Here is a 24,168-nt window from a genome sequence, read left to right as displayed (position 1 = left end):
CTGGTTAACAAGTTGCTAACTAGCACACCTAACCAGACGTCTGCTTTCTCAATTAGCCTTACCTCTGATGTTTGATAAAGTAGCGCCAATCGATGTATCCCACAGCGCCGCCACACGGCCATATCTTTAGGCCTACTACCCACGCAAATTACAATGGAAATACACCACTTATTTTTTCATTGACATAAGGCTAAAAATATGATGAACACTGGCATTTCTCTTTCAGATACCATATTATTGAACTAGTAGAAGAAAGAGGTAGCTTGTTAATATAAGGAGTGCCGACTTGTCCATCCGATCCAAACAAGTAAACCTGAGGAAAGGAGGGTATAAAGTGTGTGAGGCTAACTTTGAATGGTATGGTTTTATTTGAAATTCACATTTTCAACAAATCCCACAATTTAACACCTGCATACATAGCCACATTCTGCAGTCTACCCACAAGGAAAAGAATAGCACAACTGCCCTAAACCCCCTCCATCAACTGCCAGTAGATGTGTCCTGCATTGAGTGGTAGTTAAGCATTTACAAAACTAAATACTGTTATTGTCTTTGAATTAACTAACATCCTGAATGGAGTGTAGGAAAGCAGGATCTCTTCGTTTGGTTGGATGAAGGTTGAAGTCATATGGCCAGCATTTACAGCACCTAAAACAGAGACAACACCACGCAAAGTAAAAAAAAAAAAAAAAACATCATGAATTACAATTATGTTCTTATGTTCTTGAAATTAAGTTACTACACCTGCACATTGCTTTGCTTAATATGATCCTTCATACTATAAATGCTGTGATAACACAATAGGACTGAAGACTATGATACAGCTGGAGAGGCTGCCAAGTTAGGCAAATACTACGACTGACTTCTTTGAGGCCATGAACAGGCTTTTTGATGTCTTAAATTCACGGTATAAATGTCCATTCAAATCCCCTACTCCAGTTTTAGCATCAGTCAAATTGTGATTACAGCACTTGATTACAAACACAAACACTTACTTCTCAGGCGCATCTCTGACCCCAATCCATGGCGTCGTCCTATAGGACCACAAAGCAGACATCAGATCCACCATCTTACGGAGAGCCTTCAGTGGATTGAGTCTTGGACCTTCAGGTTGCTAGAGAACAATACATATAGTGCAGCAATCATTCTCAGTGTGTTAACTAATGTTGAATAATAGATCTTTTTTTCCATACAGAGGGAAGTTTAAATCTAGTTACAGAGTTTCATAGTGACAGGCTGTTGGTCGAAACATGTTGGCCAATGCAGCCAAAAAGGCTTTTCCTTTGGAGTGCCTTTTGTAGAATTAGTTTCAACTTTATTTTGGTAGTGTTTCATGAAGTCTTCAGGTCTGATTGTTAGTAGCCTATATGAAATTATATTTGATATGTTTAACTTTGAAAGTCTGTAACTTGTATAGGGCAATTCCACGCAAAACTGTCACATCCATAATGCCAACTAAATACCATGGCATTGTGTTGGTGTTATGGATGTTACAGTTTTGCGTGGAATTGCCCTATACATTTGAATGGCCACAAGAGCGGACAGTTACAGAACACAGTACATAGCATTGACTTATCCTCTGAATAACACAGGTTCAAGTTCATTCCTCCCTGTCATCGCGGGTTCATCCTCACCATCCATAGCGTCCTGCTCGTCCAACAACTGGGGAGAGAATTAGCAAACATGACGTTCATTTTAGTGCTGCTTGATAAGGGTGTGCAAGACCATCCGAGAAAAACTACTCACAACTGATGTAACGTTATTCAACACAATCGTTGAGCGCCACCCTGACTACACATTTGCCATCAGAGACAAACTTAATACAAAAATATGTAATGTGCAGGATCGGGGCAGAGATCAGTAGAGAAAATCGTCGCGTCATCAAGGACAGACAGAGAATATGGCGTAAAACTAAATGTTTCACTAGCTGCTACGCTAGGCGGATAATAAAATTCAGTGCACCAACAACTGTGTACATACGGTAGCTACTCATTTTTTACTAGCAACTAAACACATTTCAAAACTGCTAAATCAATGTCGCTTGCAGTAGATCTGATCCACAAGCTATAGTGATGCCGATTTAGGTAGAGCAAATATCAGGTTCGTAAATTATCTTTGTAGCCTAACTACCAAATTAATCTGGTAGCTAGTGCCTCAGCTAGCTCTGCTATCGGTATCAGATGGTTAGCTAGCTAACGTCAACTAACGTTACTCCTCAATGAGCTAATAATAATAATGTTATTACCTAAACTCCGCAGACATTTTACTACATAGATAACTCGTTACACTGACACAGACTAATCACAAATACCTTGCCACATTTCAAACTGCCACTTACCTGGAAATCAGACCGCATCTTGCCACGACGATGTACCAAATTCAGTCACCCAGGCCAGCTCCAGTTGGTCACAGCAAGAGAGAGGCGCGAAAATGAAAAATATTTGACGTTTTCATCAACGAGGTAGCGTCAGCGCATTCTGACCACGCCTTTTTAGGAGGCAGGAACTGTGTACAATTCCATTCCATTGTAGAAGCCTGTGCTGCTTTATCTTTGTATATTAAGGATCTTTGCTTAAGCTAATGGGAAAAGGTAGAGTCACTTGCAACTTCCGTGTCTGAAGTAGCCCAATAATGTCAATGCCGTGCCTCAGTGGCATGAATCGCGCGCGCACCAAATTAACCTCAATTGTATTGTTTCTGGGGCTCACTCTGGGCTTGTAGTCGAGGCTGTTTTCTGGCATAATCAGTAGGAGGGATGTTGCCTTGACGCTTCAGAAATCGGTGTATATCCATTTTAAAAAACATGTATTATCCAAACTCGTTTACTCTGTGACTAATCTTTGATGCTTCTGCGGCAAGACGATTGGTCACTGATACCATGTAGCGCAATTTAAACTGTGTTGCACAGGCCTTATTCAACAGTAGGCTATGACACAAACAATATGAAACTATACACAATTGTAAAATGACATAAGCTTGTATGCTATTTAAAGGTGGATACACGCAATTTAGAGGTGCGTAAACGCTATTTCCGCAATTCAGGAGGCGTTTAGCCTCCACTATCGTAAACGTGCTAATTACCAACCATTCCGTCGACAATTCTAAAACAACGATGTTTTTGAATACTTCAAAATAACATTTGATAAATTAACCTTACATTTTTCAGTAGCCATAGGTGTGTAGATTTGAACAAAATCTAGTTTGGTTCTTACCGAGGCTTTTACTGCCTGAAATATCAGTCACATATTTTGTTTACCACGGAGTTTAGTGCTGGGCTGGTGGGTGCCTATTCCCAACCTTTCTCACGGCACATCAACGGTTAGCCCGAGAATTCTCTTCGCAATTCAAAATTCCACTGGAGCTCCAAGCGGATTTGTACACGCAGCCTTACAACACTGTTTACAGCTCTTCGAGTCACGGAAAATGTAATTTTTGGTACATAGCTAATTTAGATATACTTATGGTGTGGGTGCTTGCGTTTCTTTAGGAATCCGCCGTCTTGGTTTGTATAGAAATGAATATTAACTGACACATACACGTAAGAGGTTGGACACGGGACGGTAATATGTGACGTTCCGATACATCCCTGTCATAAGTTAGGGTGGTGTTGGTGATTGCTATTGAAATGTTAAAATGGAATTGTTCACTGAAATCAGAACTTGAACAGCCTTTGAATTCTTAATGGGTAATGCTAAAAAATGTTTAACCAAAATTATTAATTACACAAAAAATAGCAACTGCAAAGGGGGCCCACCCTTGGCCAAATCTATCTTGCTGAATTGTTGTATTTAACCATGCTGATTTGTACTGATTGCTGGGAGAAAAAATAAATAAAAATGCTACTAAAGATGCCGCTGGTCCGTAGAGTGCGCTCATAATGGGAGCTCGTCTGTCATGCCCTATACGCTGCAACAGGCACTCGCTTTCACGCTACACTGTTCCGTTTTAAAACCGAAACTGATGCCACAACCGATCACTGCTCCACTCCCCTCCCGCCCACACACACATCTTCACGGTCATCACTCACATACATCATACTCGCAGTACACTGCCCCCCCCCCCTCCCTACATACACAGCACATTGTCTTCAGGATCTTCTCCAACACACATCCTCTACATACTTACAGCATACTGCCCCCACCTACCCACACACACACTACACACACACACACACACACAGTCACTGCTCCACTCCCCTCCCGCCCACACACACATCTTCACTGTCATCACTCACATACATCATACTTGCAGTACACTGCCCCCCCCCCTCTCCCCTACATACACAGCACATTATTTCATCAGGAAGCTTCTCCAACACATATCCCCAACATACTTATAGCACACTGCCCCCCCCCCCCCCCAATACACAGCACATTGTCTCATGAGGAAGCTTCTCCAACACACATATTGCACACTGCCCTCTCCCCACATACACAGCACACTATCCCATCTCCCTTGTCATCCCCCCAACACACACACCAAGACCCCTGGCAGTTGGGTTAGCCCCTTGAGCCGTGGATATGCCCAAGGTTTCTTCCTTGGTAAGGGAGTTTTTCCTTGCCCCTGTTGCTCTTGGGTGCTCCTTGTTGGTGCCCCCCCCCCAATCCCAATCCTCCCCCACCTTTCTTATGCAGCCCTTGCCACTTAATCTACTAAACCCCTCTTCTATTGCACTTTTTACCCCCCCCCCCCCATAAATGCACAAATAGGCTGACACGAGACTTAATTTCACTGCATTTCTTACTTCCAGTAACTATATGCATGTGACAATAAACTTCCTTGTATCCTTGTACTTCCTTGTATCCATTTATTTGACATCGCGCTTTGCGCCGTTAAAGGGAATGACAGATGTCATTCTCATTGGTTTAAATGATGTTACACTCCAAACACACCCATATGACTGATTAAAAAACCTAGGAACACCTTGTTGCGCCATGCGCTTGACGTTTGATAACGAAACCCCTCCCAATGTGGACTGGACATCCTACTAAATTTGAATAAGCTTTTGACGAGTGACGATGCACTTTAGAATGTCATGATAGGGCCCTTTGTTTCCATGTAGAATTTTAGCTTGGATGGTTTCATGTTCTAATGTTCTAAGTTAGGAGGTGCGCACATCCGGAAAAAAAACAAGCAGGTGACGAATTCCAAAGGTTTAGAACATAGAAGAACAAAATTTAATCCACAGTCTGAAGAAGGGCAGTAGCCCGAAACGTTACTTGGGTGATTAAATAGTCAACGTGGAGCTCAGTGTGCGGATTCAATTTTGTACTTTCATGTTCTCATGTGCCAGCAATTCACTGCACACCACACCCTGGGGTTTCTGTCCCATTAACATACGAATAAAGTCTATCAAAATAAAGGTCCAATATTAGATCTGATAAGGTAGCATTTGAAATTCTTTACCACAAGCTCCGCGACCCACCCAGAACGGTTCCCCGACCCACTTTTGGGTCCCGACCCACCAATTAAGAAACACTAACCTATACAATAAGCTACTGAAAGACATTAAAGGGAATCAGTTCTTCTAGCTGTAGTACTGTTCTAAAATGTACCAGCAATGTAGGTAGGTAGTATAGCCTACAGGAATAAAATATTTCCACCAACAGGCAACAAAGTTACTTTTGTTGTTTAGTTGTCCTATAGCAATAACTGGTATAAATTACAATAAGGTCTACTACAATAGGTAATTTAGTTCTTTACACATAGGCTTCAGTAATGTTTTGGAGCATTGTATAGTTTAAATGTAGCCTATTGAATAATTTGTAATGATACTTTAAATTCAAGCAGAAATTCTTCTTTCATAATTGCTTGTATAACCTACTTGAATATGGAGATCATGTGCTCCATGGCTACCTCTGATCAGTCAGAGTGATAGTGTAGGCAACACAGAGGACAAAAGGTCAAGATTGTACTCTCTGTAGAGAACCGCCATCTGAACACAGCAAGTGTGAGCGGTCATAGAAGCCTGTAAATCAGCTATTTATTCTTCATAACTTCATAAAGGTTTTTTACTAACCTCAGTCTGTCAGTCAGCTCTTTATTTTGCAGTCTGCCAGTTGAAGAATATGGCAGTTGCGGACAGTTATCGGAGTGTGACCATAGCTTCATGTGTATATTTGATTAACAAGAAAATTAAGCAAAGAGGGCAAAAGGTTATCTGAGGATATAAGTTCCATGACAAAACCCAAAAAACACTTTGTAAGGTGGATTGATGTCATATCCCTTATTGCATTGGTTCCCAAAGACTGGGTCGTCGCAGGAGATTTTATTTGGGTCGCCAGCACAATTTATGTTGTGTAATAGGCCTAGCTTATACCATTTAACCTGGAAAGCTATCAGTTTTCTATTAGGATATAGTTTGTTTACCACAGTGACGGCCCTAGAATAGCTCTGAAACTGGGGGCGAACGCGTCGCAGAGGGGTCAGCGTGCATCTCACTCGCAAAAGGACCTCGCAGTTGCAAAATGCAAGGGACATGAATCAGCATGAATATTAACGGACAGCTTCCGTTGACCGATTAAAATCTAGTTACCATGCTGTCAGCTAAAGCAGACATCCGTATACTGGGCATGGCTATTCAATTTGCGTCATAGGCTGATAGTTTCGATTGTAGATGCACTCTTTAAAGTTAATAGCAGCCTCCTTACATTCCTTATTATTTCGGATTTAAAATGCACACCAATGCATTATATAAGGCTACAATTTAAATGGACATTTTAAAAGCTATTATTTCCTCTTGTTTTCCACCTCGCAAACTCTATTATCTTTTGGCTATTGCGCAAAAGCCTCTTATTCTGAAATGTATTCATTTCACAGTCTTACAACATAGCTTGTCCCAACACCAATACACAGCCTTAGTATAAGGCCTATAAATAAGCAAACGTTTAACATGCGGATTCAACTTTCCAAAGAAACCTCCAGTAATAGGGTACAATATAACGACTTGAGTTATTTGCTATGTTTACATCGGAATTAACGCTGTTATGGATCCATTTGTCTGCAACGCAACGCAGCCTAGTACAACATCTCTCTTTAGATATACAGGAACAGCTTGCTATGTTGAAGATTGACAATTGCGTAGAATGCAAGAATATCCCCAAACTCTCGGATGCGCATTAAAACGTTATCTTTTAGGTAACTTTCCACGCTGATGGTGCTCAAAATGCAACACAACTGTGTTCAAAGCAGGATGAGGAAAACCTGAGGTTGTGTGTTTGTACAAAACAATGTTACAAATATTTAACATTGTTTCATGTGTAATTGAGATTGCAGAGTTGTGGTAAACTGAGTCAGTGCATCACCAATCCCTATAATAGTAGTGGTAGTAGGCCAGACCTAGGCGCTATTACGTATACATATGGCAGTGTAGAATGGTTAGGGGGGGGCATATAAAAGTTTGAGAACCTGTGGCCTAAAACAATATTGGTGGTTGCATGTTAGATCTGAAGTGAAATGGGTCGCGATGGTCTGTCATTTTTAAAAAGTGGGTCCCCAGAAAAAAAGTTTGTGAAACACTGCCTTATTGGTTTGCCAAGATGTCAGTCTCTATTAAGGTGAACAACACATTCTGATTGGATTGTTGCATATAGGAAATAGGAGGACTTGACCCCTTTGTGAGGATAGGCACAGTTGCTCCAGCCTCAGATTTGGTTAAATATGCTGCAGAATATACAGTACATTCACTCTACTGCTCAGTGTTGAACTGGCTTAGACTTAGTCAGGCTGTGTCACTTTGTAGCATTGTGATTAAAATATTGACAGTTCAACGGCTACTTTTGTCTCAACGGGTAAGTGTTTTTTCTACCACAATAGCCAATGAGGCCTACATTTGTCCATTTTTAGTGCTGCACGACACTTAATTGTAAACATATGTATATTTAAGGGTAATGAAAGGATTTTGTATTTAATTAGGTGTGCCCGACCGATTTGAGGGCCGCTTGGGCCAGATATGCCATGGACGTTTTTTTGTCTCAGTCCGTCCCTGATTATAGCCTAACATTAACTTGCTGACTAACAAAGGGAGCTTGTCACTAGCTTTCAGTAGTTTAAATGCCAGAGAATGCATTAGATATCAACCAGTTATCTATCTGACTTGACATCCTGGATGTTATTTGTAACTTAAGCTAATGGGAAAAGGTAGAGTCACTTGCAACTTCCGTGTCTGAAGTAGCCCAATAATGTCAATGCCGTGCCTCAGTGGCATGAATCGCGCGCGCACCAAATTAACCTCAATTGTATTGTTTCTGGGGCTCACTCTGGGCTTGTAGTCGAGGCTGTTTTCTGGCATAATCAGTAGGAGGGATGTTGCCTTGACGCTTCAGAAATCGGTGTATATCCATTTTAAAAAACATGTATTATCCAAACTCGTTTACTCTGTGACTAATCTTTGATGCTTCTGCGGCAAGACGATTGGTCACTGATACCATGTAGCGCAATTTAAACTGTGTTGCACAGGCCTTATTCAACAGTAGGCTATGACACAAACAATATGAAACTATACACAATTGTAAAATGACATAAGCTTGTATGCTATTTAAAGGTGGATACACGCAATTTAGAGGTGCGTAAACGCTATTTCCGCAATTCAGGAGGCGTTTAGCCTCCACTATCGTAAACGTGCTAATTACCAACCATTCCGTCGACAATTCTAAAACAACGATGTTTTTGAATACTTCAAAATAACATTTGATAAATTAACCTTACATTTTTCAGTAGCCATAGGTGTGTAGATTTGAACAAAATCTAGTTTGGTTCTTACCGAGGCTTTTACTGCCTGAAATATCAGTCACATATTTTGTTTACCACGGAGTTTAGTGCTGGGCTGGTGGGTGCCTATTCCCAACCTTTCTCACGGCACATCAACGGTTAGCCCGAGAATTCTCTTCGCAATTCAAAATTCCACTGGAGCTCCAAGCGGATTTGTACACGCAGCCTTACAACACTGTTTACAGCTCTTCGAGTCACGGAAAATGTAATTTTTGGTACATAGCTAATTTAGATATACTTATGGTGTGGGTGCTTGCGTTTCTTTAGGAATCCGCCGTCTTGGTTTGTATAGAAATGAATATTAACTGACACATACACGTAAGAGGTTGGACACGGGACGGTAATATGTGACGTTCCGATACATCCCTGTCATAAGTTAGGGTGGTGTTGGTGATTGCTATTGAAATGTTAAAATGGAATTGTTCACTGAAATCAGAACTTGAACAGCCTTTGAATTCTTAATGGGTAATGCTAAAAAATGTTTAACCAAAATTATTAATTACACAAAAAATAGCAACTGCAAAGGGGGCCCACCCTTGGCCAAATCTATCTTGCTGAATTGTTGTATTTAACCATGCTGATTTGTACTGATTGCTGGGAGAAAAAATAAATAAAAATGCTACTAAAGATGCCGCTGGTCCGTAGAGTGCGCTCATAATGGGAGCTCGTCTGTCATGCCCTATACGCTGCAACAGGCACTCGCTTTCACGCTACACTGTTCCGTTTTAAAACCGAAACTGATGCCACAACCGATCTGGGTTTGCTGAAGTAGCCTAGGGGGGGGGGGGGGGGGGTTGCAGCTGAGGATGATTGCTTCCTTGTTGTCCCTGTTAGAGTGCGGTTCGGGCCGCACATTTCTGTCGGAACCCAGCCCGCGTCAGACAGAGTTGCGCTAACCCGACAGGCATTTTCATTTTGTCCGAAACCGACCCGAGCCCGACGCAGATGATGTCTCAGTTATTCCCATGCTAGTGATTAAACGTTCACGTGTGTGGATAGCCTGTCTTTTTAGCCCATTAAACGGAACAAACAACAAATGGAATTGTCTACAGATTTAGATGAGCGTGCACGCACGCAGGTCACACACAGCACACAGCCGAAGCACAGCCCAAGCAAATTGAAATAGAATTCTAGTCTTACCATTGACGAAAAGTCTTGAAATGAACTGCAACAGTCTTTGAAACTACAGTGCCTCTGTCACTGATCCATATGCAGCATCGACATTAATTGGGGCAACTCGAGGAAATCCTCACCCAGTTGAACGAGACGACCGTAGAGCATATTGTGTGTGTGTGTGTACCCGCGAACGTTCCACATGCACAGCTAAGCTAGCTGGCATCCGTTACATGTGCACGTGCATGGTTCGAATTACGGGGGTATTGGGGGGGGTCCGACCCCCCTAGAAGAGACTTGGACCCTCCCAAAAGGGATGAAAATAATAGTTGGGGGGGGGGGGGGGGGTACTGAAAAAAAATAATGTTATTCAATATTGCATGTAATTAAATGCAGTAGTACCATCACATGCCAACAATTTAGGATATCATCTAATATAATATAATACTGACGAATTAAATGCATAGTGTAGGCTGCTTTATATACGAATAGGTTAACACACGGTGGCCATACATTTGTCTTAGATAGATAGATAGATAGATAGATAGATACTTTATTGATCCCCAAGGGGAAATTCAAGATAATGAATATATTTCACTGCCTTTGTAACATAGTGATAGCCACCTTTAAAAAACATTAAGTAGCAAGATCGCTATGGTTTAACTGGAGGTCTCCCTTCCACTCAGCGGACACGACCATCGCTGCTGCTTAAAAATCATTAGGCTTACAATCACATGCCGTAGGAGGAGCTTCTACTACTATTAAAATATTATTAGTTTGAAGTACTAGTATAAATGGTGCACTGGCATTTAAGGGCATTAAGTCTACATAGACCTTTTTGCCAGCTCCATTCAAATATAGACTATGGCTGATAAACAAACTTTAGCATTCTTTGTGCTATTTATATCATGTATATCATTGCATTGCACTGTTGCTGTATTTCGACTTTGTAAACGTTCGGAAGAATGAAAAGCAGCTTGAATTAAAGCTGCGGTACTTATATTTATTGGCTAAATGTTGGTGCACCCGACGCCCCTTGGACACACAGTGCGTGATGCGCATGGTAGCGGCGGCACTGGTGGCGCGCAATTTTACGCACGGGGCGCACCTTGAACAGTTTTTACCCCTGCCCGAATTCAACCCTTCTCATAACGTGTAGGGTGCATTGTGCTTGCTAGATTAGTTTATTTTAACTTGTCCGCCAGCCAGCCAGCCAGGGTCATATGACCTATATTTCGAAGGAAAATTGACTGTGAACCACAAGTGTGAAATCATGTACGTGAGCGCCGCCAGGCGTAATCCTGTACGCTCTGTGCGTATAATTTTTCAACGCTTTATTCATGAAAATCATTCAATATTACAACAATAAAAATAGCTTGTGTACTGTCTTATTTGAAACATGCTTCGCACACAAATGATAGCCTATGTTTAGGGGAAAGAGAATGGACATCTCAACATAAAGATACTTTAGAAGATGATGATTGGTGTAAAGTAAACTTTGTCACGACATGATGAGCAGGCCTGGCGCTTAAAAACGCAACGTTATTCAGGTGTTTAAAAGTAAAAGGCGCACTGTTCTTAGCAGTTATAATGAAGGCAGTGAGATTAGGCATTGCATCCTACAGTCACTCTGTTTGGAACATCGTAGTTCAGGTTTCAAGATTGATAAGATTCAGTTAATGCGTAGAGTATGGATCATCTCAAAGTTTGGGACAACCAAACAGCAGCGTAAGCAAATCCTTATTGTTAGGTGACCATGGCTGTCTGTTCTTTAGGCCTAGGCCTATCGCAAATCGCAACATAGACTCATTGCTTTCTTCTTTTCTTTTCTTTCCCTTGTTCGCGTGTTGGGTACTTCGGTAAAGTTAGACAGAAATTGGCAGATTCGCAAGATTCGCGTTTTGCGGTTCAATAAGAGAAACGTTTTCATTGCACAATAGAGAGCTCTATCTAACCGTAGTAGGGTAGACAACAAGCTACAACCTGGTTTTCATCCGAAAGAACCGTGTACATATGTGGATAAATAAAACGCATCCCTGTGAGCATTCTGCTTTCAGCCGAGCGTCTAGGGACCATCTACAAAGTGCAAAACCGAAAGTGGATACAAATACATTTAAATAGCTTCACTGTTATTGAGCCTACTGCTTCCAAAATCACAACACACATCTAGGGCCTCACTAGCAACATACAACACCAGGTAATTATGGAAAAACGGACTCACCCTATTTATAATATTTTTTTAATAGGGTGAACATTTCAATAGCTTCACTGTTATTGAGCCTACTGCTTCCAAGATCACAACACACATCTAGGGCCTCCCAAGCAACATACTACCGCAGCTAATTATGGAAAAATGGACTCGCCCTATTCAAACATATTTTTAATGGGGGGGGGGGGCGGGGGGGATTCAATAGCTTTGTTAATGAGCCTAGTACTTCCAAAATCACAACACACATCTAGGGCCTCCCAAGCAACATACCACAGCAGCTAATTATGGAAAAATTGACTCGCCCTATTTATAATATATTTTTAATGGGGGGAAAATTCAATAGCTTCAGTGTTATTGAGCCTAGTGCTTCCAAATTCACAACACACATCTAGGGCCTCACTAGCAACATACTACACCAGCTAAATGGACTCACCCAATTTATAATATATTTTTATGGGGGAAAATTCAATAGCTTCACTCTGTTTGAGCATATAGTGCTTCCAAAATCACAACACACATCTAGGGCCTCCCTATCAACATACTACACCTTCTTGTCTTGGTAAATTATGTTCAGCCTATTTATAATATATTTTTATTGGGGATAAAATGCAATAGCTTCACTCTCATTGAGCCTAGTGCTTCCAAATTCACAACACACATCTAGGGCGTCACTAGCAACATACTAAACCAGCTAATTATGGAAAAACAGACTCGCCCTATTTATAATATATTTTTATGGGGGAAAATTCAATAGCTTCACTCTGTTTGAGCATAGTGCTTCCAAAATCACTACACACATCAAGGGCCTCCCTATCAACATACTACACCTTCTTGTTTTGGTAATTATGTTCAGCCTATTTATAATATATTTTTATTGGGGATAAAATTTAATAGCTTCACTCTCATTGAGCCTAGTGCTTCCAAAATCATAACACACATCTAGGGCCTCCCTATTAATATAATACACCTGCTAATTTTGTAAAAGCTGGCTCAGCCTATTTATAATATATTTTTATTTGGTAAAAAAATCAATAGCTTCACTGTTATTAAGCCTAGTGCTTCCAAAATCACTCCACGCATCTAGGGCCTCCCTATCAACATACTACACCTGCTTTTTTGGGATGTCACAGTCTGGCTCATAAACTGGACAAAGATGGGAGGACACACGAGAGGTTTGCGGTATAACAATGAATAATTTATTTACATTAATATATCAGTTCAAAACGTTGCAGATCTACAAACTAAGGAAAATAAAGAATAACGCAACAACAATCAAAAAGCCCCAGCCAGCATCTAGCAGCTAGCTCTGCTTCCTCTCCAAACTCGGCCTGAAACTGGGATAATAGAGAGACACCTGGTGCCCTGGTGGAACTCTGCACCCCCATGAGGGAGTAGCGACATGGGAACCCCACTGGGGCTGTGACAGGGAAATTATGCTCAGCCTATTTATAATATATTTTTATTGGGGATAAAATTCAATTGCTTCATTGGTATTAAGCCCAGTGCTTCCAAAATCATTTCACACATCTAGGGACTCCCCATCAACAGACTACACCTGCTTGTTTTGGGAAATTATGCTCAGCCTATTTTTAATGATTTTGTATTGGAGAATAAATTCAATACATTCTCTCTTATTGAATTTAGTGCCTCAAAAATCACTCCACAAATCTAGGGTCTCCCTAGGAACATACTTCACCTTGTAGTATGGCAAGATCTGGCTCGGTCTGTTTTTCATGATTTATTTCAGAGGAAAATGTCAATGGCTTCACTGTTATTGAGTCTAGCGCTTCCACAATCCTTCTACACATCAAGGGTCTCCCTACGGTTGTACTTCACACATCTACAGTCTCTTTATTGTGACAGCCCAGCTCTAACATGCCAGGTCTGTCTTTCTCCCTGGATGGCCTTGCCGCTTGCCTTGACTTTTTCTTCAATAAAGATTAATGAAAGATAGGCTGATCAAGAATTTGATTTCCCAAAGTAGCAGGTGTAGCACGATAGGGAGACCCTAGATGTCTGTAGTGACTTTGGAAGTGCAAGACTCAAAAATAGTCAAGCTATTTAAATGTTTCAAATAGAAATATATTAGAAATAGGGTGTTTTAGAGTGTTTAAGTATGCTGATTTGAATATTTCAGAACACTGTGGAGAGTCGGTTAGAACCCTTAATATGAATGCACATGAATCTGTGATCTTCCAAAGTGAATATCCTTTATTCTTGAGGCATGGTTTACAACTGAGATTGCCTTTGGGCTTGATGAAAGGACTGTATCTTGTGTGTGTGTGTGTGGTTGTCTACAAGAAACAAATATACAATAAAGTATAATGAGTACTTGAAATACAAACTCAACGAATTACCTCAACTACATAAAGACTACACTTAGCGATTTCACTCGGCAGATCATTATCTAGGCATACGTTACTAAATCAAACATTCAAACGGTAACGTCTCACTCGACTGACATCCGACATTTAAACTTACATTCAGCATGAAATTACCGTCTAAATATTAACATCAACATACAAGACATGACAGCATTACTCACTGTTTAAGAACGCACACTTCTTGAATCAAACAGCAATCTAAATGGCTAAGACATGTCAACTAAACTTCAACTTAAATCTTAACGGACAACTCCGAGCTGCGCTGATATTCTTCTCTCTGGCACTGCAAGCTCGCGCTGCCAACGTTCTCAATCAGAACGCACTTCCCGCTCAGTCCATAGCTGTCTTAAAGGGCCAGCCGCCCTTTTTAACAGCCACCCCCGAATTCACGGAGGGAATTTGCACCCCAGAAAAGGGCTGCAGTCACTTCTCCTCTGGGAGGACAGGAAGACTGATCAGTCTTGCCACAGGCCGGACGTACTTCTTGTCCTTCACTGCTACCTCCACCGATCTGATCCTCTTGTCTGCTCCCGGGAAGACTTGGACGACCTTCCCTACTGGCCAGAGAGCTCGGGGCAGTTGGTTGTCGACAATCATGACGACTTCGCCAACCTGTAGCTCTGCTGCCTCGGTCCGCCACTTCTGGCGAGCCTGGAGACCGGGAAGGTAGTGGGTCAGGAAGTGCTTCCAGAAGTGGTCTGCTAATACTTGGCTATGTCTCCATCTTCTTCGTCCCAAAGTCTCTGGGCCCTCATAGACGACCTGAGGCAGGGAAGTGTCCCGCCGGCCCATCAAGAAACAGCTGGGGGTGACTGGGTCAGGGTCAGCTATATCCGAGGAGGTGTACCCCAGGGGTTTGGAATTCAGGATTCCCTCGATTTCGACAAGGACGGTGCGTAGCACCTCTTCAGATACAGTCTGAGCCCCTATGGTGACACGAAGTGCAGCTTTGAGAGAACGGATCTCTCTCTCCCAGCAACCTCCAAAGTGAGGAGCTGCTGGTGGGTTGAAGACGAATCTGATCTGCAGGCTGGCTAACTGAGCTTGGAGCTCAGGGTGGAGAGCGTTGAAGGCCTGCTGGAGCTCCCTCTCTCCTCCTTTGAAGTTCGTGCCCTGGTCGCACAGGAGCTCACAGGGCTTCCCCCGCCGTGCTATAAAGCGCCTCAGCGCCATTAGGAAGGTGTCGCTATCGAGGTTGCTGAGTAGATCGAGATGGACAGCCCGGGTGGTCATGCATTTAAAGATGACTCCCCACCTCTTCTCATTCCTATGGCCAATCTTGACGACGAGGGGCCCGAAACAATCTACTCCAGCCGAGTAGAAAGGGGGCTTGAAGATGCGTTGCCTCGACGGTGGAAGGTCAGCCATCTTCGGTGGGTCTGGACGTGCTCTCCACTGTTGGCACTTGACACAGCTCTTCTGGTGTCGACGCACTGCCTCACGCCCCTGAAACACCCAGTATTGCCTCCTGATTTCTGTGAATACCCTCTCAGGCCCAGGATGACACAGCTTCTCATCATAGTCTTGGATGATCAACCTGGTTAGCGGGTGCTTAGATTCAAGGACGATAGGGTGAGCTTCTTCTGAGGCCAGGTCAGTGCAGCGGCGAAGGCGGCCACCCACCCGTATCAGACAGGTAGTCTCATCGAGCTCTGGGGCGAGTGACAGGAGACGACTTGACTTTGCCACTGGCTTACCGGCTTTGAGTTGGGCAACTTCATCAGGGAACGAGTCCCTCTGGGCCTGTTGCAGAACTGCTACCTCAGCAGACTTGTAGGCATCTGCGGTGAGGGGGACGTCGGCGTCAGCCGCCCCTTGAAGCTGACGGGCAGCAGCTTGCAGGTATTTGCTGAGGGTCTCATGTTGCTCCGGATCTGGCAACGGTGAGTTCGCGGATGCCAGGATGCTTGTCATGGTCATTGTCGCCTTCTTTAACTCGCACTCAGGCTCCTGGACTATGAAGGATGGTTGGTCAGGCCACTGAGCGGAGGGTGTCTTCAGGAATTTGGGGCCATATGCCCATCGTCTGTCATCGCGCATAGCTCTTAGAGGCAGTCCTCTGGTGATATCGTCGGCCGGATTGCCCGCAGTAGGGACATAACTTGGGACATAACGCCAGGAGGCAGATTCTGTCAACTCTTGAATCTCCGCAACACGCCTGCCCACGAAGACCTTGTAGCGACAGGAATCCGACAGCAGCCAGGTAAGTACAGTCAGCGAGTCAGACCAGAGTGTGCTGGAGTTGATCTTGAGGGTCAGCTCTGTGGATATGACTTTGAGGAGCTGTGCTCCCGTCAGAGCCGTGCACAGCTCTAGTCTGGGAATCGACTGCTGCTTACGGGGTGCCACACGGGACCGTGCAGCAAGGAAGGAGACCTCCACTTCGCCGTCTGGATCCTCGGTCCTGAGATACGCAACAGAACCGTAAGCTTGTTCTGAGGCATCGCAGAATACATGGACGTCTCGAATGCTGCTTGGATGGTCCATTCTGGGAGTAGAGTAGCACCTGGGCAGTGTTATCTCAGGTAGGTGTTCCAACTCTGCTTCCCACAAATGCCATGAATCCAGCAGGTCTTCAGGTAGTTGTGGATCGTCCCAGTCGCGCTTCTTATCCCATAAACGCTGCACCAGGACTTTCGCTCTTGTCGTGTATGGGACTACGTACCCGAGGGGATCGTATTGGCTGGCAAGAACCTTGTATATGTTCCTCATCGTAACGGCAGACTACTCCACCCTGCGGACCTTGTACGAGAGCGTGTCTGACTTGCAGTTCCAGTGTAGGCCAAGGGCAGACTCCTGGACATCCGACTGGCCATGGCTGAGCCACAGCTCACAGCTAGTGGACTTCACATCAGAGGGAAGGTGGCTGATGATGGACGGGTCATTACTGGCCCACTGCCTCAGCTCGAATCCTCCCTCAGCTAGGAGATGTTGGAGTCTGTGTATGAGGGCTTTGGCCGCTTCCCGTGAGGTAAGGCTATGCAGACAGTTGTCCACGTAGAACGCTTGGTCAATGACAGCTCGAACTTCCTCCTCTGGCTGGGTGTTGTCGTGGACGTGCCTCTGTAATGCATATGTAGCACAACAGGGGCTACAAGTTGTGCCAAAGGGGAGTACCTGCCACTCGTAAACATCTGGTGCTCTGTCCCGATTCATGTCTCTCCAGAGAAACCGCAGCAGTGGTCGGTCAGAGGGTAGCAGCCGTACCTGGTGAAACATGGCACGTACATCACTGCTGAAGGCGACTGCGTGTTGTCGGAAATGTAGCAGCACAGCCAAGAGAGAGGAGCCTAGGGCAGGGGCAGGGAGTAGGAAGTCATTCAGGTTAAGGCCTCGGTACTGGAAGCAAGGCCGTAGCCAGGATTTTTCAAATACCGAGGTCAGGGGCGTCGCTAGAAATGCTAGGAGCCCCCCCCCCCCCCCCCCCCCATTTTGCCAACAACCATATATTTGTTCAGATTATAACATGTTTTGTTTATAACTTGAACCAACACACTTTTCCACAATATTTTTTTTTTAGATGCACCTGTATCTGAGTCTTTTCCCAAATTGGCTTTGGATATTTATACTGGACCCTGCTCCATCTGTTATTAAGAATGAGCTGCTGCTTCTCATCAGAGTAGCAAATGTTGCATAATTTGCAGGGTCATAGGCTGCAGATCTTGTAGGCTACCTTCTGACACAGTGAGTGACACATCTTGACTCTCACTTAGGAGGGCCCTTCACCTATCATGTATATGATATAGCTTCGGTTTTAATGCAGGTTAGCTAACTGCATCTCCACTGAATTTCAACATACATTTTCATTATTTAGCATCTCATTGGTAGCCGCATCTAGTTATTGTATTCAACCATTAGGCCTACATTTCTCACCTTCCCTCCTTCTCTGTCTGCTCTTCTGCTGGCTTTCCAAACGTTAACTTTGTGACAGCCTTTGTTCAGGTCAGGTGAATTAGGATTAGCCTACTGGCAGAAATTAACAAGACGTCAAGTTTATTTTGAAGTTTATTTTTAAACTATGTGAGCTGCGTTGCGTTCGTTAATTAGTTTAGGACACACTCCGCGATAGCCGACTCAACTCTACTTTCGTTTTGACATGTCAGAGGTAGGCTATCACGTGACGGTCCGTTGATGCAAAGATAATTGTCTCGTCGGCTAGGCCTATTTGTAGCCTACTTAATAAATGAAACGAAACTTGAAGAAAAACATACAGAGGACATGACCTCGGTGTCCTCTATGGTAGCTACGGCCATGACTGGAAGGAGCAGTTATAGACCACCCGGTTCTTTCCATTGTGCTGGACTATGTGGTGTGGTATACAGTGAGCAGTGCTTCGACTTGGCCAGCTTCCCTCGCGGTCCGCGCGCGGGATCATGCGGCATCACGCGACTTTAATTTGTATTTTTCCAGTGACGCTGCAACGACGCTGCAACAACTGGCAGAGGTCTCAAGTGAGCAGGGTGTCTCGCAAATGGAGCTGGAAAACCCTACACAGACTTCACTACAGACTTTAGCAGACTGATTTAGAAATAATTTAATAGCCAGAAATATGCCTGCCCTGCCCTAATAAAGAAATATTTGGTTAACGGCGAGTGAATCCCGTTTGCAGCCATAGAAGAAACGCAGGACAAGTTAAACATTCTGGTTTTCTCCAAGTGCAACGATGATAGACAGACATCATATGGACAAAATATAGAGCATATTAACCTCCGTTGCTCAGCCAAATGCCTTCCTGTTACGTCCTGTGATCACGGAGTTACAGGCAATAAACGATTTTTGATGGTCACAAGTTTACTTCATTAGTGTTTATTTTTTTGATTATTAAAGAGTGTTTTTCATTTAAAGGCATGACTTCGTGCTTATTCAGAAGAGCATTTAGTGCTCTCCTCAATCCCAGACGTTCACATTGCATGTTTGTTTGTAATGAATGCAACCGCGAGATACGCTTGTCATAGGCGCAGATACCGTGGGTGCTCCGTCTCTCAGGCACCCACTGAAAACATTGAGCACCCACGTGTGCCAGCTTACAGTCCCGGCTAAATTTATATTAATTTAAAATCAAACATCGCAGTTTGTTAAATTCAGCATCTCTCATGTGATTGGATATGTTGCTGTCAATACCCTACTCCATATACTAACCACCAATGAGAGCGTCTCTCGTATGAAAATTCCTGACACTTCCCATCTGAAGAATTAACGCAAGGCTTTGTCGGGTCTTCAGCCCCGAATGTTTAAAATGTATATAGCCCTGAATATCATTTTAAAAGTAGTCTGACAAAGCTTATTGTTTTGTGACACAGCTAAACACTGGTACCTCATAGAACGTCTATAACATAGCCTAGGTGGTCGCAACTCACAAAAGTAAATCAGATAGAAAGAACTCACGCAAATCTAGCCTACAACACGCAGACAGCTTCATGTGCAGGGGAGAGAGAGCGCGCGCGCGCGCGCACAGGTGCTTTATGATTTTTGGCTTCTGATGGCATCTTGCTAATTCACTGAACTGCATTAGGTGACACAAATGGTTTTGCCTTTATCTTATAACTCCTTGTCTGAGCAACTACCAGGCCTATGGTTTTTAAAAGTCAGATGTTCCCTGACAAAGACATTCGAAAATTAAGAATGTTTATTGACTTGAAAAATACACTATTTTTTGCAAACTCCCTTCATTCGACCCTTGAAGACATCGCGGTCTGGTGCAGTGTTGCACGGGTTTGGTCACAAGCGGCCCGCGGTCGCCCGATATTTTAATCAACCCGACCGCAACTCGGACCGCGAATATTAATTAGGACAAAATTATACCCGACCCGCGATCAGACCCGCTTATTTACAAAATGTGTGCTTTTGGTTATAGCCTGCATGCAGTGTGACAGTAGGCCATTTCTGTAAAACAAACTATTTATTTGCGAAACTTTATGCAGTACACGCAGTAGGCATGCAGGACATAATGTTTGCGCAGGAGAGAGAATGAGAATAAGAGCGCAAGCATGCACGCAACCACCAAGGATTAGAACACTATAGGATACGTTTTGAAGGCCATGGACATACATCTTTCTTTCGAAAACAGAAATGGTGAGGCAAGGTATAGCAAGAGAGATACATTGCTGGTCAAAACGTTAGCGTAAGAACTGGTTTATAATGCTGAATGAAGCACAAAGCACATTTACTAAAGCACATCCACTGTTTAAAGTCACAAACACAACGAACTAAGGTAACTTTTATGCATGTGCGAACCTATACATACCGGTAGATATGGCTGTGTAGTCTGTGCCTGCCATAACATTTATTCCTGCAGGCTGCCCGTTTTGGCTGTCATACTTTTAAATGGCTTCGCAAGAAGTAGGCCTACATAGACCATAACAGTACTACTGTCATCTTCTTTAAGAAGTTTTCCCAATATTTCCCATAGCCTATATCGCTTTTCCTGAAGGGGTGTCTTAATTATTTTAACTCACGTCTTCAGCTTCTTTACTGTTGAGTTTACTGTATTGATGCTTTACTGTATTGATGCTAGCCTTCTCGTGATATTCTAAGTAGGCCTATTTGTAGAAAATATATACTTAATTAATTTTAACTGACCCGCCCGCAAATTACCCAAATATCATTAAAATATTTTGTTTATTACTCATAACCGCGGGTGACTGCGGTCATCCGCGGGCGACCGCTTAATTTCGGGCAGACCGCGCAACACTGCGCTATGTAGATCGTTTCTCGTACCATTTAATTTCTCAGAATTTAGGTCTAGGCCTACAATAACGTCATCAACATCTTTTATTTTTAGTTGATCAACCACAAAGAGTAGCATAGGCCTACTGTGCACAGTGCACTGACGACTGTAGCAGCCCAAGGTAACCAGTTGTTGTAGATGAGAGGCAACCCCTTGTTTCAGATAGCCTGGACAACATATTACCTGGGCGTATTAATTAATGGTAGCCTACAATAGTTAATTGCTTCGCGTAACATATTAGTTGGCTCAAAGAGTAGGGAATCAGGATGGAGAGAGTGACGCGTGTGTTGCTTTTGCGGGATCGAATCCAGTTTAATGCTAGTTTTCAAAACATATATTTTTTTTTACATGTCTTTTGTCCGGGTGTAATGTAGCCGAGCGCTCATGGCGTATGAAAAGCGACTTCAAACCGCCTAAAACAACTTATTTGTGAATGTCTGACAGCTGCTGCAGCGCATGCACGCACAAGGAAACCAGTAGGTGGAGAAACCAGAAGGCACACAACACCGGAACGATTTTAAGGCTATTTCGCATAGGCTACTCAATGGTGCTATTTCACACGCATTATAGCGACCCCCACTCACCGGGGTTAGGTGGAAGGTGTTAATAGACGATTGGCGTAGCCTACAGTGGACTAGGGCTGTCAAAATTGCTCAAAAATGACGTTCGAATATCCCCTCTAAAATAAAATGTATTCAAATATATTGGAATATCTAGGCTATATTATTTGCGCATTATGTCAGTGACGCGCATCATGTCATCTGTTTTTAACTTTTTGTATGGTTATTGCTTGACAGGGGGGATCCCAAGCAGCTTTCAGCCAAGGCATTTCCTAATTCACCCGACACTGATATTCAAAATGTTGAAACTATTTCGGCATAGCATAAGCAGTTTAATTAAATGTAATGTTAGTTGTATACAAACGGGCTACTTGGTGAGGCTTGGCCTCACAGATAGGCCTATTAACTGACCGCCCGATTCACGTTGGCTGGGGGGCAGGGGGGGCCATCAGACATTTGTTCCCAAGGGTTAATTCGGCCCTGCCCCCAACAGAAGGCAACTTTCCACCTCTGAGACAGCTTAAAAGAAGTCTAGAGGACTCCTAACTCACTGACCTACTTACTGTAGGCTGCGCAAACCACAGGCCTGCATTCGAGGCAGGCCTTCTGTTGAAGAATTTTATATAAAACCTGCGCTAACAGTAATCCTCCTACCCCCCGCTACCACAGCTGTGGATAGTGTGGCATGCTCACGCTTTATGTCTCCTTCTTGCAAACTAGGCCTATAGCCCAACCATTTACAGTACGTCTTCAAAAAATAACAACTTGCCAGATATGCCTTCATATCTTTGGGCTTCATTCAGCATTTTGTTCTTCCACTGGAAATGACTCTTCTATATTTGCTGCCTGCTGCATCCTTTCTGTTTGTATTGTTTAGAAAAGGTTTGACGTCTTGAGTTAATGCATTAAACATTGTTTGCTGGTAACCAGCCACAAATAGCCTACAGATTCTTGCGTGCGTACATTCTCTATTCTCTCCAAAATGTGCCCGTTCTATAGGCTGGCCAAGTGCGTAATTCTGCAGCATAAAGCAGATGTATTTGTTTATTGTACAGAAAAATAAAAATAACCTGTCAAGCAGTCAATTGACTACATTGCTGTCAATAAGTAGGGCAAATTACGAAACCAAAACGTGGGTCATTGTCTAAGCCTCTGCTGTGATGCCAAACCCATGAACAAAGACGCATTGATATCTGCAATAGAGTTTTTTTTGGCGAAACAAGCTCACAGCCGAACGAGTCCTAGCACTGAAGGGAGAGGCAACTGGCATGTGATCTCCCCACGGGCCAATGGATGTACAAGTTTTCTCCTGTGCCTACGATATTTAATCCAGTGTTTTGTCAAGTTGCAAAATGCTATTCGTTTTAACGAATTTTTATGATAGTATGAAGTACTTTTTGTATAGGGTACTATCTTAATTGCTTTATACTCAATACTTGACCAATGGCTATTGCATCTGTCTATTGAAAGTGAGAATGTGGCATGTGATCTACTGTGTAGGCTTCATAAAATAAAATAAACAGATTGCTAATGGCCTACATGGGGTGCGTTTCCTGTACAACTACGGAGGTTAGCTTTTTACTAACAGGATGCATCGTTCAACTAACCAACATGTAAGTTACGACTGTTTTCCAAAACTGTCGTACTTACATAGTACTGTAAGTTTGGACCATGATAGTTTCCAAACTTCAGTAGTCTGGACTAAGGTGGTTAATGACGTTTAGTAGCACGTGAACGGGCACCTGCACATACTTCTGTGGCGCATTGCGTTAAGGCCGGCAGATGACAGCCGCCGTTGCACAGCAGTTACCAGTTCCCTGTCCAAGAGTTCGAATCTGGGTTAAGATTTTGACAACAATATTGACATCATTGTTTACCTAAGTTTATCTTTTGTGCAGATCATATTATCAAAATCAGAATCAGCCTTCTTGGCTTGGTTTGCGTAAACTAACAAGGACCCCACCCCCCCTCCATGAAAATCAAAGGCTACATATTCTCAGCTGACTCGTCAAAAAGTGCCCACCACCTTATTATTATCTGGAGGTGTGTGACTTACTTACGTGCACATGGCTGCAAATTGACTTTTCATTTATGTATTTTCTGCCTTGGGCATTTTAAAATATGGATGTATGGTGGCTAGAAGTGTAAATATCAATTAGAAACCTAAATATATTTATAATTATTAATTTGCAAACAAATAACTGGCGTCAGTGACGTCTTTGACACGAAGATCCCTGGAACTATGCTTCTACTAGCATTCTACCACAGGTCGAGAGGTGTAGTTGTAACTACACAACTTTACCATAGTGGTTGCGCACGTTCGTTGCTACTATGGTTTTGGGAAACACTAACGTAGTGTAACGATGCATTGGACTATGTAAGTTCCAAATATGAATGTAATTCTGC

At 43.2% G+C, this 24,168-nt stretch overlaps 1 long non-coding RNA gene across 6 annotated transcripts; it reads right to left on the bottom strand.

Moving 5' to 3' along the window:
- Positions 1 to 345: 345 nt before the first annotated feature.
- Positions 346 to 2,565, bottom strand: LOC143127188 (uncharacterized). Of its 6 annotated transcripts, none has more exons than XR_012987539.1 (4): positions 1,747 to 2,565; positions 1,635 to 1,662; positions 996 to 1,114; positions 346 to 648 (listed from the first exon to the last, which is right to left on the bottom strand). It is a non-coding gene; the product is annotated as an uncharacterized LOC143127188 (long non-coding RNA). The 6 variants fall into 6 exon arrangements; XR_012987540.1 differs by having other exon boundaries at positions 2,339 to 2,565; XR_012987538.1 differs by having other exon boundaries at positions 1,635 to 2,565.
- Between the last annotated feature and the right edge of the window lie 21,603 nt (positions 2,566 to 24,168).

The sequence above is a fragment of the Alosa pseudoharengus genome, unplaced genomic scaffold (assembly GCF_046254945.1).
Source record: "Alosa pseudoharengus isolate Yale_2024_CS ecotype anadromous, Long Island Sound unplaced genomic scaffold, YU_APseudo_1.1 YU_APseudo_1.1_scf_17, whole genome shotgun sequence".
NCBI classification, from domain to species: domain Eukaryota; kingdom Metazoa; phylum Chordata; class Actinopteri; order Clupeiformes; family Clupeidae; genus Alosa; species Alosa pseudoharengus.
The sequence above is the reverse complement of the archived record's forward strand: the minus strand, read 5'-3'. Positions and strand labels throughout refer to the sequence as shown.